The sequence below is a fragment of the Rhinopithecus bieti genome, unplaced genomic scaffold (genome assembly GCF_001698545.2).
Source record: "Rhinopithecus bieti isolate Rb0 unplaced genomic scaffold, ASM169854v2 scaffold_12155, whole genome shotgun sequence".
NCBI classification, from domain to species: Eukaryota; Metazoa; Chordata; class Mammalia; order Primates; family Cercopithecidae; genus Rhinopithecus; species Rhinopithecus bieti.
Window position 1 is genome coordinate 4,283,349 of NW_016807423.1, and position 17,657 is coordinate 4,301,005.

Genomic DNA, 17,657 nt, shown 5'->3' on the forward strand with positions numbered 1-17,657 from the left:
AGGCAGGACTATGAATGGCCCAGCCCCTTTAGGAATGAAGGTTTGGCTTACCTCCCCTCCGCCCCCAAACCAACCCTGGCCTCCTAGGTTAAGAACCAAGACCAGCTGAGGTTCTTGCTGAAGGCAAAGGGAATACAGAATGGGTAGTTGAAGATGGTAGTTTTAAGTATGAGCTACAACCATGTCATCAGTTACAGAAAAGAAGACTGTTATTGTCGTATTTCATTCCTATTTAAAAAAAAAAAAAATGTGTGTGTGTATACATATATTAAACAAATATCTTTGTTTTATTTCCTTTGTTACCCCTTATCATGTAACATAAGATGTATTGACTTTATACTAGTATTACAAGTATTAGTATTGTTAATACTTAAAATACATCTTAGTATTTTAAGTATGGGATATCAGAAGACTACACATCACTCACAGACTACTTCGTCTTCTGGAAAAGGGATTACTGCATTTTTTGTTGCATGCAGGATGGTTGTATCATGTTAAGTGGAATTATGACCTTGTTATTGTCATTATTTGGATACTAACTATGGTTTAAGGAGATACATATGGATGCCAAGTTCCCAAGGAGCAGACTTGTAATGGTTAATTTTATATGTCAACTTGACTGGGTTAAGGGATGCCCAGACAGCTGGTCAAACATTATTTCTGGGTGAGTCTATGCTGGTGTTCCCAGAGGAGATTAGCATTTGCATCAGCAGAATGAGTAAAAAAGATCCACTGACACTAGTGTGAGCAGTTATCATGTAATCCATTAAGGGTCCACCTGAGTAAAACCAAAAGGCAACTGGGCACAGTGGCTCACGCCTGTAATCCTAGAGCCTTGGGAAGCCCAGGTGGGCAGATCACGAGGTCAGGAGTTTGAGACCAGCTTGGCCAACATGGTGAAACCCTGTCTCTACTAAAAATACAAAAAATTAGCTAGGCATGGTGGCAGGTGCCAGTAATCTCAGCTACTCAGGAGGCTGAGGCAGGGGAATTGCTTGAGCCTGGGAGGTGGAAATTGCAGTGAGCCGAAACTACGTCACTGCGCTCCAGCCTGGGCAACAGAGTGAGACTCTGTCTCAAAAAAAAAAAAAAAAGACAGAGGAAGAAAGAGTTTTCTCCCTCCCTTCTTGAGCTATGACACCCATCTTCGTTTGCCCTTGAACATCAGAGCTCCTGATTCTCAGGCCTTCACACTCCAGGACTTATACTAGCAGTTCCCTGCACCACCCCCGACCCACTTCCGGTTCTCAGGCCTTCAGCCTTGGACTGCTAGTTACCCTCATTCTCAGGCCTTTGAATTTGGACTGAATCACACCACATACTTTTCTAGTTCTTTAGCTTGCAGAAAGCATAATGTGGGACTTCTTGGCCTCTGCAATCATGTGAGCCAATTTCCATAATGAACCTCTATTAGGGTTTTCAAGAGAAACAGAACAAATAGATTATATATTTGTTCTGTTTCTCTTGAAAACCCTAATAGAAGTGGTGAGAAATGGACAACTGTCCTCAGCCCAGATATAACAACATCAGGGTTTGTGTTTGTCCAGGAGGGTAGGCTACTCCCTCTTCACTCTCAGAAGAAGTCCCCCTCCACCTTTATCTCAGACTCATACACTGAGAAAGGAGTGTCACAGTGGCTATCTTCCCTTATTAGCTCCTGCCTCCAGGGAGGTAGGAGGGAAAGGGAACATGAGCTGTTCTTTCCTGGGGTCTGCATGGCTCCTCTTTCAGCTCTGCTCCTATTTTCCCATACTTTCATTTAAAAGATTTTTTAAATTCTACTTATTTTCTTTTCATTTCTTTTTTTAAAAAAATTTGTATCTTTGTTGACAGTACAACATGAACATAATTTCCACATTTTTAAAAAATCCACATAACTCTTTTAATAAATAAAGCATATTCAGGGCTTAGATTTTAAATCACATATACAGGTGAGAGAAAACTTCTGGGCCTAAACAGGTAACAGTGAAGCAACAACTGCTGGAAGGAGTGGTGTGCCACATATGCCTTAAGCCTCAACAGTGGGAACTGCAGGGCCGAGAATACCAAACACATCACCTCTAGGCCAGACGGAGAGCAGAGACCCAGGAAGCCCATGCAGCCACCATCTGCCCCCTCCCCTAGTGCTGCAGAACCAAACGGATGCTGTGTTACTTTCAGATGAACTGGAGGTGGGTCCTGATCATAGTACATGAAGCTTTCCGCCATTGTGAACAATTAGGCAAGGTGTTAGTGACAGAGGGGCATCACTGATAAATAACAGAGCAATATTGGGGCAGTAAAGAGGAAGCTACAGAAACATTCGTGTTTCTTCAAATATCAGAATCTTCCACATCACAGCAGGAGAGCCGAGAACGAGCTCTACCTCCTGAAGGCTTAGTCCTAAAACTTCCTATTGGCATTTGCACCAAACAAGGCTCCCCGGACTTCTGGCATCATCTGCTGGGCTATGAGATCCAGCCGGCTTTCTGGGGTGTTGGAAACCTTTATTTTATGATCCCCATTATAGATCTCAACTCCACCAGCTATGTCCTCTGGCAGGTAGGACTCCTGGTCAATTTGGACATCAACATTGTTTTTGGTGGCAATTTTGTACATAGGGATTGCCTTTTGCACCACAGCCTTTACCAGAGGGAAGTCTTGTTTCCCGCAACGAACAATCATTTGGTGCTCCAGCAACTGGTACAAACCCTGGAGAACCAGTCCATCTAGCAGCACTTGGTACCTGGGTGTATCTTTCACCACCTTGCTGAGTCTCTGTTTTGCTTCATTTAGCAGGTCTGTGATAAGGTCATCTCTCGCTCTGAGGATTTTGAGCCTTGCTTGATTCATCAAATTGGACATCTGAATTTCCTTCTGCTGCTCAATCTGTTTCTCTTTCTTCTCATAGTATTCCATAATCTTTAGTCTTTGGGTTTACACAAGTCGACCTTTCTCTATGTCGAACTCTTCTTCTGCCTTTGCATCTATTTCTTCTGCTTTCTAATTGGCTTCTTGTTCAATGAAAGCCATCATATGCTTTACCTGCTTTTGCGTGTCAGCATCCCTGAGAGCCATGGCAAGAGCAACGCTGGCCGGAGAGCAGCAGGCTGGAGTTTAGGTTTGAATGGGGAAGGTGGGAGGATTAGGCAGAGGAAACCCTTGCGCAGATCTTTACTTTATCAATTTCCTTTACTTTATCAATTTCCACACTTTCTAAGCAAGCCTTGGCTTCAAAATGACTACAGTCAGGTTTTCCAAATGAGTGCAATGTTTTATAGATGTCTTTCCTCTGCACAGCCAAAGTAAAAAGTATGAGCAATTCTACTAAACTGAGTCTGAAGCCCAGACACCCCTCACAGCCTCCCTCTGGAACTGGGCAGTAATGCTTCCATCTCAGCAGTCATGCTGTCTTTGGGAAAATACACTATTTCACTGGGTGCCTGGCAGCATGGGTCTCTGCTTTATCCCAGTCTGCCCCTATGTCTGTGCTTTGGTGGGTATCTCAATCTCTATTTTTAGCTAGGTTCCTCACATTGTTAACAGAGCAATGGGTGTAACCCTGAATCAAGACCAGGGCCTATCCTGGGAGTCTTCTTACCTGCTCATTCCCATGCCCCAAGCTCCGGGTGTCAAGAATTTGACAGGGATGCTCAATAAATGAAAAATAAGAACCTTAAACCCAACCAACATCATACATGGCAACCCAAACCTTCTCCAGGACTCAGTCTATTACCAAAGTTCTATGCTATCCATAATAACCTAGATGTAGGCCAAAACCAAATCACAGTAACTAATACCCTTCATCCAGTCTCTTCCTCTAGACTAGTTACTGTTTGTTTTTTGTTTGTTTTTAAAACAGGGTCTTGCTCTGCCACCCAGGCTGGAATGCATGGCACAATCATGGCTCACTACAGCCTCAGCCTCCCAGGCTCAAGAAATCCTCCCACCTCAGCCTCCCAAGTAGCTGGGACTACAGGTGCAAGTCACCACACCTGGCTTAGACTGGTTGCTCTTTGAAGGCCACTGGAACACTGTCCCCAAGACAGATCAGCCTAACACAAAGAAAGTTATCAATAAGCGTTTAGTGAATTTGACTTTTCCTCCTTACACTACAGAGCCGCACCTACAATTCCCTAAAAACACTTTTCCAACATTTCTTCTCTTACGTAACAAACCCAGTCTCCTGTAATCTAAGTTTTTTTCATTCAGACAAGCATTTACGTAGGTCACTGAAGAAAAACAATACAGATATCCCTTGCCTTCGACATGCAGTCACAGGAGAAATAAATGACACTCAATTAAGTTATAGTGTAGTATCATGATTCTTGGCCAAAAGAAAGAGTAAATGTCAGCAGTAAATATGAATGATATAGTGAGGTACTACAAAGAACTTTAAAGTAAAAGAGGTAAGGTTGCCCCCTATAGTGGGCATCTATTTTGGCTGCCTGCCATCCAATCACCCTTTTCAAGGAAGGTCGCTCCTTCCCTACTCTCAGTCCATATGTTTATGTAATAGTTAACTCCACCCCAAACTCCAAGGGTCAACTTCTGACCCCAGGCATGACCATTAAAGCATCACCTTCCCCTGGTCACAGTGATCAGTTCCAGAATGGACCCATGACCTACTCATATCAGCGAGATGAAATGATTCTTTTGTGAGAACAATTAGAAGAGAGGCAGTCCATATTTTAGCTGTACTTTAGCCCAGAGGGATAGCTCCAGCCGTCTTGTAGCACAAAGGGAAAGAAAGCCTGTCTCTGAATGGAGCCAACACAGTCTGTAGCTACCATATCTAACACTACCATGTCTGAAGTCAAACTTTTCAGCTCCATGAGCCAAAAAATGCTCTTTTCTTAAGCTGAAATTGACTGCTTAGCTATAAAATCAATCTATAATACATGTAATCAGACCTTGGTAAAGTTACTTCAAAACATTTTATTTAATTGTTCCCAAGTCACCTGGCTCTTTAGGGAGTTGGTCAGTCAAGGAAGCCATATGTTAAGTGGGGACACAGGTTTTAGAGCCAGACATTCATGGAGCTGACTCTGGCTTCTTAACCTTTCTGAGTGTTAGTTTCTTCATCTGTTAAATGTAGATAACAATAGTGTCATGCAATTTTTTTTTTTTCGTATCTGAGGGCAGATTCTGTGAGCACAAAAAGACTACTTATAGCAGCTTAGGTTTTAAGTTAATATTTAATTTATTAATTTAAAACTCAATACCTAGGTTTATTTAAGTCTTAAAATTCAGTTCATAAGTATACTATTCTATCTGTAAGTCTATTATATATAATCTATTATATAGATTTACAGATAGAATAGTATACTTATAAACTGAGCTTATATAAAATAATAATTAAGTTTAAGGGGATCTTTTATCACTGTTCAAGTAACTCAGGTAGAACTATCTAAACTCTTTTAAACAGTCTCACTTATAAGCTTATGCAACATAATTATATTAGAATTTTAAACTGAATTTGTAAATTTCATATATTCTTTTTTCATTTTATACCTGTCATATGCCTAACCAGTCAAGTTCCATCACTGAGGAGGCAGGACTAGATTGCAACTCTGACTCTGATGGACAGAGCAGCATGTGGAGGCTCGCATGGTGAATTTTAGCTCCAGAATGACTGCAGGAATAAGTCAGGAATCCTGTGAGGACCCACAGACCCTCTGAAGGAAGTGAACTGCTCCTGCAGGACCTGGGAGACACCCCAAATACTGTGAGTGCCCAAACTGCGGAAGTGGGAAAGGGAGATCCTCTGCCCCTGAACACATGCTGCCACTAGGGAAACTGAAGATCTAGTTTTTGGGAGAAGATTTCGACCTTACTTGGAGCTGAGTCAATTTAGAGAGCCGAGTGAAATACAGGGGTAGAAGAAGCAGTGGGAAAGGCCCTGGGAGCTCGCTGAGTCCCCAGGCAGGCCATTCCTGCCTGGCATCACAGGACTTGTTTGAGAGGGTGGCCAGAGGTGCAGGAAAAATGCCACGGAGAGAAGAAAGTCTCCAGATGCACTTTGTAACAATTTGAAGCATTTGAGAAGCCTCCTGACCAGAACTTGGGGGAGGGTGTGAATCCTGCTTGCAGACTTCACGGGTTGGGGAAGAACTCAAGCCCTTTTCTTTCAAACCTGGGAGGCAGGTAGCCTGGGGCAAGTTCCCAGCCCTGCTTACCCATTGCCTGGAAACAGACTCGGTGCCATTAGTGGGGCATAGTGGGAGTGAGACCGGCCCTTTGGATTGTGTGGGAGCTGGATGAGGCTTGTGACTGCCAGCTTTCCCCCACTTCCCGGACAACCTGTGTGACTCAGCAGAGGCAGCCATAATCCTTCTAGGAACATAGCTCCATTGACCTGGGAACCTCACTTCCATCCCCCACAGAAGCCACAGCAAAACCCACCCAAGGAGAGTCTGAGCTCAGACATCCCTAGCCCTGCCCACACTGATGGTCCTTCCCTACCCACCCTGGTAGCTGAAGACAAAGGACATATACTCTTGAGAGTTCTAGGGCCCCACCCACCACCAGTTCCTCTTCATACTACCACAGTTGATGCTCTCTAGAAAGCACACCCTCCCAGCAGAAGGCCAGCCAGCACAAAAATAGAGCATTAAGCCACAAAAGCTAAGAACCCTCATAGAGTCCATTTCACCACCCTGCCACCTCCACTGGAACAGGAGCTGATATCCACAGCTGAGAGACCCAAAGATGGTTCACATCACAGGACTCTGTGAAGAAAACCCCCAGTATTACCACAGAGCCTGGTAGACTTGCTGGATGACTAGACCCGGAAGAGAGATGACAATCACTACAGCTCAGCTCTCAGGAAGCCACATCCATACAGAAGGGGGGAAAGTACTACATCAAAGGAACACCCCATTGGACAAAAGAATCTGAACAACTGCCTCTAGCCCTAGACCTTCCCTTTGACAGAGCCTACCCAAATGAGAAGGAACCATAAAAGCAACCCTGTAATATGACAAAACAAGACTCTTAAACACCCCCCAGAAGTCACAGTAGCTCACCAGCAATGAATCCAAACCAAAAGAAATCCTTGATTTACCTGAAAAGAATTCAGGAGGTTAGTTATTAAGCTAATCAGGGAGGCACCAGAGAAAGGTGAAGCCCCATGCAAGGAAATCCAAAAAACGATACAAGAAGTGAAGACGGAAATATTCAAGAAAATAGATAGCATAAAAAAAAAACAATCAAAACTTCAGGAAACATTGGACACACTTAGAGAAATGCAAAATGCTCTGGAAAGCCTCAGCAATAAAATTGAACAAGTAGAAGAAAGAAATTCAGAGTTCAAAGACAAGGTCTTCAAATTAATCCAATCCAACAAAGACAAAGAAAAAAGAATAAGAAAACATGAATAAAGCCTTCAAGAAGTCTGGGATTATGTTAAACCACCAAACCTAAGAATAATTGGTGTTCCTGAGCAAGAAGAGAAATCTAAAAGTTTGGAAAACGTATTTGGGGGAATAATCAAGGAAAACTTCCCCAGCCTTGGTAGAGACCTAGACATCCAAATACAAGAAGTGCAAAGAACAACTGGGAAGTTCATTGCAAAATATCGTCAACTGGGCACATTGTCATCAGGTTATCTAAAGTTAAGATGAAGGAAAAAATCCTAAGAGCTGTGAGACAAAAGCACCAGGTAGCCTATAAAGGAAAACTTATCAGATTAACAGCAGATTTCTCAGCAGAAACCCTATAAGTTAGAAGGGATTGGGGCCCTATCTTCAGCCTCCTCAAACAAAACAATTATCAGCCAAGAATTTTGTATCCAGCAAAACTAAGCACCATACAGAAGGAAAGATACAGTCTTTTTTAGACAAATGCTGAGAGAATTTGCCATTACCAAGCCACCACTATAAGAACTGCTCAAAGGAGTTCTAAATCTTGAAACAAATTCTGGAAACACATGAAAACAAAACCTCTTTAAAGCATAAATCTCACAGGACCTATAAAACAACAACAACAAGGTACACAGGCAACAAATAGCATGATGAATGGAATGGTACCTCACATCGCAATACTAATATTGAATGTAAATGGCCTAAATGCTCCACTTAAAAGATACAGAATCACAGAATGGATAAGAATTAACCAACCAATTATCTGCTACCTTCAAGAGACTCACCTAACATATAAGGACTCACATAAACTTAAAGTAAATGGGTGGGAAAAGGCATTTCATGCAAATGGACACCAAAAGCGAGCAGGGGTAGCTATTCTTATATCAGACGAAACAAACTTTAAAGCAACAGCAGTTAAAAAAAGACAAAGAGAGACATTATATAATGGTAAAAAGCCTTATTCAACAGGAAAATATCACAATTCTAAACATATATGCACCTAACACTGGGGCTCCCAAATCTGTAAAACAATTACTAATAGACCTAAGAAATGAGATAGACACCAACATAATAATAGTAGGGGACTTGAATACTCCACTGACAGCACTAGATAGGTCAAGACAGAAAGTCAACAAAAAATCAATGAATTTAAACTATACCTTGGAACAAATGTAATTTACAGATATATACAGAATATTCCATCCAACAACCCCAGAATACACATCCTATACAACAGTGCATGGACCTTTCTCCAAGACAGACCGTATGATAGGCCACAAAAGGAGCCTCAATAAATTTAAGAAAATTGAAATTATGTTAAGCACTCTCTCAGACCACAGTGGAATAAAACTGGAAATCATCTCCTAAAGAAACCTTCGAAACCATGCAAATACATTGAAATTAAATAAACTGCTCCTGAATGATCACTGGGTCAAAAACAAAATCAAGATGGAAATTTAAAAATTCTTTGAACTGAACAACAATAATGACACAACCTATTAAAACCTCTGGGATACAGTAAAGGCAGTGCTAAGAGGAAAGTTCATAGCCCTAAATGCCTACATCAGAAAGACTGAAAGAGCACAAACTGACATTCTAAGGTCACACTTCAAGGAACTAGAGAAACAAGAACAAACCAAACCCAAATTCAGTAGAAGAAAGGAAATAACCAAGATCAGAGCAGAATTAAATGAAATTGAAACAAAAAAATACAAAAGATAAATGAAACAAGAAAATGGTTCTTTGAAAAGATAAATAAAATGGATAGATCATTAGCAAGATTAACCAAGAAAAAAAGAGAGAAAATCCAAACAACCTCAATAAGAAATGAAATGGGAGATACTACAACTGACACCACAGAAATACAAAAGATCATTCAAGGCTACTATGAACACCTTTATGCACATAAACTAGAAAACCTAGAGGAGATGGATAAATTCCTGGAAAAGTACAACCCTCCTAGCTAAATCAGAAAGAATTAGATACCCTGAACAGACCAATAGCAAGCAGCAAGATTAAAGTGGTAATTAGAAAGTTACCAACAACAACAAAAAAGTACAGGACCAGACAAATTCACAGGAGAATTCTACCGGACATTCAAAGAAGAATTGATACCAATCCTTTTGACACTATTCTACAAGATAGAGAAAGAAGGAACCCTCCCTAATTCTTTCTATGAAGCCAGCATCACCCTAATACCAAGACCAGGAAAGGACATAACCAAAAAAGAAAACTGCAGACTGATATCCCTGATTAGCATATATGCTAAAATCCTTAACAAAATACTAGCTAACTGAATCCAACTACATATCAAAAAGATAATCCACCATGATCAGGTGGGTTTCATATCAGGGATGCAAGGATGGTTTAACATAGGCAAGTCAATAAATGTGATACATCACATAAACAGAATTAAAACAAAATCACATGATCATCTCAATAGAGGCAGAAAAAGCATTTGACAAAATCCAGGATCCATTTATGATTAAAACTCTCAGCAAAATCAGCATACAAGGGACATATCTCAATGTGATAAAAACCATCTATGACAAACCCACAGCCAACATAATACTGAATGGGGAAAAGTTGAAAGCATTCCCTCCAAGAACTGGAACAAGGATGCCCACTCTCACTATTTCTCTTCAACATAGTACTGGAAGTCCTAGCCAGAACAATCAGACAAGAGAAAGAAATAAAGGGCATCCAAATTGGTAAAGAGGAAGTCAAACTGTCACCATTGCTGACGATATGATTGTTTACCTCAAAAACCCAAAGACCCCTGCAGAAAGCTCCTTGAACTCATTAAAGAATTCAGCAAAGTTTCCGGATACAAGGTTAATGTACACAAATCAGTACCTCCTCTATACACCAACAGCAACCAAGCAGAGAACCAAATCAAGAACTCAATCCCTTTTACAATAGCTGCAAAAATAAATAAATAAATAAAATACTTAGGAATATACATAACCAAGGAAGCAAAAGACCTCTACAAGGAAAACTACAAACACTGCTAAAAGAAATCATAAATAACACAAACAAGTGGAAACACATCCAATGCTCATGGATGGATAGAATCAATATTGTGAAAATGACAATACTGCCAAAAGGAATCTACAAATTCAATGCAAAACCACCATCATTTGTCACAGAATTATTAAAAAAAATTCTAAAATTCATATGGAACCAATAAAGAGCCCACATAGACAAACCAAGACTAAGCAAAAAGAACAAATCTGGAGGCATCACACTCCCTGATTTCAAACTATACTATAAGGCCATAGTCACCAAAATAGCATAGTACTGGTATAAAAATAGGTACATAGACCAATGGAACAGAATAGAGAACACAAAAATAAATCCAAATACTTACAGCCAACTGATCTTCAACAAAGCAAACAAAAACATAAGGTGGGGAAAGGACACCCTTTTCACCACATGGCATGGGGATAACTAGCTAGCCACAAGCAGGAGAATGAAACTGGATCTTCATATCTCACCTTATACAAAAATCAACCCACGATGGATTAAGGACTTAAATCTAAGACCTGACACTAGAAAAATACTAGAAGATAACATTGGAAAACCCCTTCTAAACATTGGCTTGGGCAAGGATTTCATGACCAAGAACCCAAAAGCAAATGCAATAAAAACAAAGATAAATAGCTGGAACTGAATTAAACTAACGAGCTTTTGCATGGTAAAAGGAACGGTCCGCAGAATAAAGAGACAACCCACAGAGTGGGAAAAAAATCTTAACAATCTATGCATTTGACAAAGGACTAATATCCAGAATCTGCAACGAACTCAAACAAAGCAGCAAGAAATGAAACAAACAATCCCATCAAAAAGTGGGCTAAGGACATGAATAGACAATTCTCAAAAGAAGATATATAAATGCCCAACACACATGAAAAAATGCTTGACATCACTAATGATCAGGGTAATGCAAATCAAAACCACAAGGTGATATCACCTTACTCCTGCAAGAATGGCCATAATCAAAAAGTAAAAAACAGTAGATGTTGGCATGGATGAGATGACCAGGGAACATTTCTACACTGCTAGTGGGAATGTAAACTAGTACAACCACTACGGAAAACAGTATGGAAATTCCTTAAAGAACTAAAAGCAGAACTACCATTTGATCCAGCAATCCCACTACTGGGTATTTACACAGAGGAAAAGAAGTCATTATATGAAAAAGATAACTTGCACACATGTTTATAGCAGCACAATTCGCAATTGCAAAATCGTGGAACAAACCCAAATGCCCATCAATCGATGAGTGAATAAAGAAACTGTGGCATATATATGCAATGGAATACTACTCACCTAGAAAAAGGAATGAATTAACAGCATTTGCAGCGACCTGGATGAGATTGGAGACTGTTATTCTAAGTGAAGTAACTTAGGAATAGAAAACCAAACATTGTATGCTCTCACTGATATGTGGGAGCTAAGCTGTGAGGATACAAAGGCATAAGAATGATACAATGGACTTTGGGGACTTAGGGAGAAGGGTGGGAGGGGGTAAGGGATAAAAGATAACAAACAGGGTGCAGTGTATACTGCTCGGGTGATGGGTGCACCAAAATCTCACAAATCACCATTAAAGAACTTACTCATGTAACCAAACACCACTTGTACCCCAAAAACCTATGGAAAATTTTCTTTAAATTATAAATTAAAAAAAAAAATTCCATCCCTGATAAGCAAATCCTTCCCAATTACTCAACTAAAAGTTATTATGTATATTAAACATGCAAATTTATTAGGTCTAATTGTCAAGTATTCTAATACTATTTATAACCCTAATTAAATTTTCATACACCTCACAGGTCTAATTGATCAAATTAAGTTAATCTATGGGATTCTTCAATATGCCATATTACATTAAAATTACACTTTAAGTACCATAGTCCCCCACATATGAACTTATTATAAACACAAAATTATTAACATAATAGGTTTGATTTATTTATCATCTCTGTTTTTAATTCTAAGCCTTTTCAGGTTTGAAAAGTCACTTACTCACTGAGTTCTAGCATCTCCAGGGAGTTCGGATTACTAGGTCAAGAATTCACAACCATGATAGAGTTACCAACTCAGGGGGCCAAGCTGAGGTGACTGGCTCAACAGTTCATGGCTGTGAGATAGTTACCTTGTCAGGAAAACTGAGGTTGACATCTTAAACAAGTTGAAGCTATAGAGTTGAAAATTTGTTAACACAACACAATTGGTTAGAGATTTGACACTGGGGAGCAGGATCTGAGCTTTGCAGGCTTTCAGAATGATTCTACCTGAGCTACATCTGGATACAGTGAGTCATTTTCATAGTCACCATGACAACAGGGGCCTTCTAGTCCATATCCTTCTACAGGATTCAAATTGCACCCTTCTGTAATTCATCTGGTTAAAGTTTGTAACCTAACTCAGGTTGCAAGAATGGAAACTTCTACCACAATTTGAGCAGATATATGAGCCTCTTAAGATTCACAAATGTCTCACCAATAAGGCCAGTGTGTTTGCTACTTCTCACTCACTGGATCCAATCAGCATAATGATATAAATGTAATGGACTAGTGTGATATCTTGTGGAAAAGAAAATCAATCAAAGTCTCTCCAAACAAGATTATGACACAAAGCTGGAGACTTGATATACCACTGAGGTAGGACACTAAAGGTATATTGCTGGCCCTGCCAACTGAAGGCAAATTGTTTCTTGTGGCCCTTATGGACAGGTATGGAGAAAAAGCATTTGCCAAATCAATGGCTGCATACTAGGTACCAGGAGATGTGTTAATTTGCTCAAGCAATGAAACCACATCTGGTACAGCAGCTGCAATTGGAGTCATGACTTGGTTAAGCTTACGATAATCCACTGTCATTCTCCAAGATCCATCTGTCCTCTGCACAAGTCAAATAAGAGAGTTAAACAAGGATGTGGTGGGAATCACCACTCCTGCATCTTTCAAGTCCTTGATGGTGAAACTAATCTCCACAGATTAGTTTCTAATCTGTGGAGCTCTAATGGCTTCCATTAGAATCCACAGATTCCATTTCTAATCTGTGGAGCTCTAATGGCTCTAATGGCAGCTCTAATGGCTTCCATTTGGCCTTTCCCACCATAATAGCCCTCACCCTACCAGTCAGGGAGCCAATGTGGGGGTTCTGCCAGCTGCTAAGTATGTCTATGCCAATTATGCATTCTGGCACTGGAGAAACGACCACAGGCTACATCTTTCTGCTATGTTGGATGCTTTCTGCTATGTTGGATGCTTCCTCAAACACTGGACTCCAGGTTCTTCAGTTTTAGGACTTGGACTGGCTCTCCTCGCTCCTCAGCTTGCAGACAGCCTATTGTGGGACCTTGTGATTATGTATATAAAAAGTATAAATGTGAGTGTAGGTAAGTTAGGGGAAACCTCCAGAAGTATAAAATATAACTTTCAAACCAACTGTAGATATCTTCTGGATCTTTGTGGTCAGAAAAAAGAAAAGAGAAAAAAAAGAGAGAAAAATCAAACCAGCTATAGATAAATGTTAATAGGTTAAAGTTAAACATAGAAAAACACATTTCTATGTAAAGGAAGGAGAAGGAAAAAAATAGAAAAATTAATTTCCAGTTCTGATATTACCTTGTTGATTTTCTGTCCAGATGATCTGTCCAATGTTGACAGTGGGGTGTTGGAGTCCCCATCTATTATTGTATTGTGGTCTCTCTTTAGCTCTAATACACTTTACATATCTGGGTGTTCTGGTGTTGCATGCATATATATTCACAATCTTCTTTCTGAATTGATTCCTTTATCATTATATAATGACCTTTGTCTCTTTTTACTTAAAGTGTATTTTGTCTGATAAAAGTATAGCTATTCTCGCGTGCTTTTGGTTTCCGTTTGTGTAGAATATCTTTTCCCATCCCTTCACTTTCAGTCTATTACATGTTTAAAGGTGAAGTGCTTTTTTTGTAAACAGCAAATATTTCGGCCTTTTTTTTTTTTTTTTTTTTTTTTTCCTAATCCATCCAGCTTTTCTATACGTTTTAATTGAAGAATTTGAAACATTTATATTCAGGGTTGCTATTGATAGGTGAGGATTTACTCTCGTCATTTTGTAATTGTTTTCTGATTGTTTTATATATCGTTTGCTCCTTTCTTATTGTTTATTCTTGCAATTTGGTGGTTTTCTGTAGTGATAATGTTTGATTCTTTTTTTATTTGTATATCAACTCTACCAGTGAGTTTTATACCTGTGTTTTCATAAGTGTTGATATTATCTTTTTGCTTGCAGATGTAGAAGTCCCTTAAGCATTTCTTTTAGGACCAGTCTAGTGGTGATGAAGCCCCTCAATTTTTGCTTACGTGAGAAAAACTTTATTTCTCCATTTCTGAAGGATACTTTTGGTGGGTATTCTTGGCTAGTAGTTTTGTTTTGTTTTTTCCTTTAGCATTTTGAATATATGTGTCCTTTCTCTCCTGGTTTGTAAGGTTTATGCTGTTGTTACTGTGATGGGAATTCCCTTATATATACTACTTGATGCTTTTCTCTTGTTTTTAGAATTCTCTTTGTCTTTGACTTCTGACAGTTTTTAATATGTCTCAGAAAGGACATTTTGTGGTTGAATCTATCTGGAGACTTTTGAGCTTTCCATATCTGGTTGTTTATATTTCTCTCTCAAGACTTGAGACATTTCCAGTGATTATTTCATTAAGTAGGTTTTCTATGCCTTTGCCAGCTCTTCTTCTGGAGTACCAAAAACACAAATGTTTATTTTCTTGATGATATCCTATATGTCATATAGGCTCCTTTCTTCCTTTCTTCCTTCCTTCCTTTCTTTCTCTTTCTTTCTTTCTTTCTTTCTCTTTCTCTTTCTTCCTTCCTTCCTTTCTTTCTTCTTTCTTTCTCTTTCTCTTTCTTTCTCTTTCTTTCTTTCTCTCTCTCTCTTTTTTTTTTTTTTTTTTTGATTGAGTCTCACTCTGTCACCCAGGCTGGAGTGCAGTGGCACACGATCTTAGCTTGCTGTTACCTCTGCTTCCTGGATTCAAGCAATTCTTGTGCCTCAGCCTCTCAAGTAGCTGGGATTACAGGCATGCACTATCATGCCCAGCTAATTTTTTTGTATTTTTAGTAGAGATGAGGTTTTGCCATGTTGGCCAGGCAGATCTCGAACTTTTGGCCTCAAGTGATCCACCCGCATTGGCCTCCCAAAGTACTGGGATTACAGGCATGAGCCACTGTGCCCGGCTTCCTGAGTTTCCTTAACATCATTATTTTGAATCCCTTTTAAGGCATTTCATAGACTTCCTTTTCTTTGGGGTCTATTATTGAATAATTATTGTGTTCCTTTAGAGGTGTCATGTTTCCTTGCCTATTTTGTTTGTTTATTGTGTCTCTATGTTGATATCTATGCATCTAGTATAATAGTCACTTCTTCCAATTTTATGAAGTAGCTTTCATAGGGGAAGACTTTTTCCTGTAGATGTATCTATAGTATCAATTGGGTAGGGTTGTTCAGTTTTGGTTCTGAGTGAGCGTTATAGTGTAGTGTCTGTATGATTCCTACAGCTGTAATCAGTGTCACCAGTATTTCCAAGTTCCTCATTGACTTAGGCTGTAGTTGTTTGTGAAGGTTGTGGTGAAGCTTTGCTGTAGATATGGATTCTGGGTGGGCCAGTCCTCAGATACCCAGGCAGCACATGCGAGTATCAGTAGTGGCAGCAGTGACCCTACATGGATTGTCCTCTCGTCCCTGGACAGCATGCACAGGTGCTGGTGGTAGAGATGGCTGCCCTTGGTGGGCCAGTCCTTGGCCCCAAGATGGCATGTGCACTGGCACCAACGGTGGCAGTGGTAGCAGCAGCCCCAAGCAGTTCAGTCCTTGGGCCCCCAGGCAGTGTGTGGCCCCTCTGCTAAAGGGGGCAGAGTTGCTGTCAGTGATGGTGGCCCTTGGCAGGCAGCTCTCAGACTGAGTGACATGAACTTTGGCTCCTTATGTCCTGGGGGCAATCTCCCTGATGTGCTGGGCTGTCTGTTCCCTGGGGTGTAGGGTACTGAGTGGTCTCAGGTGCCAGGAAAATGGCCACATCACTGGTTCTAGCTGGTGTCAGGACACTGCAGTCCTCTGAGACTTATTCCAGAGGAAAGTCTTAGCTGGCTGGAATTCAAGAAGGAGCTAAAATGAAATGGGCTTAGCTTAACAGAAAACCAGGAAGGACAGACTTGTTCCTTTCACTGATAAGAAAGAGAAAGACCCTTCTCAGAAAAGGAATGGAGTGAAAGTCCTAAATGAAACAAGGAGCTCTACAGAATTTCAAGTACCAGTCCCTTGGGAGCTCTCCAAATGTTCCAGAAGTTCATCAGTTACAGTTTAGGTTTTCCTACCCTGGCACTGGTTTCCACACAGGTTTCTGTTGTGGTATGTTGTGATTCTCTGTATCTACCTGTCTCTCCAGTTTCAGGGGCAATGATTTGCCCTGTGACCTCACTTCTTTTATGGATCTAAGAAGAGCTGTTGATCTTTTAGTTTGTTCAGCTTTTACTTATTGCTAAAACAGAGGGGTGACTTCTAAGCTCCTTACACGTGGAACTAGAAACCAGAATTATTTTTATTCACTCAGCTGCACTATGTCTTTTAATTGCAGAGATTAATCCACTTAAATTTAAAGTAATTACTGATAGGAAAGAACTTATCATTGCCACTTTATTATTATTTCTGTCTCGTAGTTATTTTGTCTCTCTTTTCTTCTCTTGGTGCCCTTCCTTTGTGTTTCACTGATTTTTGTGTGTGTGTTGACTTGCTTTCATTCTTTTCTCATTTTTTTCCTGTGCATCTTCTATGGATATTTTCTTCATGGCTACCATGAGGTTTACATAAACATCTTATAGTTATAACAATCTATTTTAAGCTAATAACAATTTCAATTACATTGAACTCTACTCCTTTACCTCTCCCCCACTTTATCAATGTCACAAATTACATCTTTTTATACTTTGTATGCATCAATGCAGTTTGAGTTTTGTGTTTTCTCTCTTAAATTATATACCAGTTATTAAGGGATTTACATACCAACATTACAGTATTACAGTATTCTGTATTTATCTATAGATATACCTCTACTAGTGAGTTGTGTATTTTTGTATTTTTTTACATGTTTGTGTTGCTGTCTAGCATCCTTTAGTTTAAATCTGAGGACTCATCCTAACATTTCCTGTAAGGCAGGTGTTGTGGGAATGAATTCCCTAAGCTTTTGCTTATCTTAGTAAGCTTTTCTTTTCTTTTTTTCTTTCTCTCTTTTTTTTTTTTTTTTTTTT

The 17,657-nt window shown here is 39.8% G+C and overlaps 1 pseudogene across 1 annotated transcript in view; it reads right to left on the reverse strand.

The window, feature by feature from the left end:
* Positions 1-1,941: 1,941 nt before the first annotated feature.
* Positions 1,942-17,657, reverse strand: part of LOC108535715 (V-type proton ATPase subunit E 1 pseudogene) — a 32,324-nt pseudogene continuing 16,608 nt past the window's right edge. Inside the window, exon 2 of the transcript XR_001887311.1 lies at positions 1,942-3,089. The product of XR_001887311.1 is annotated as a V-type proton ATPase subunit E 1 pseudogene (transcript). The remainder of the gene's footprint in view (positions 3,090-17,657) is intronic.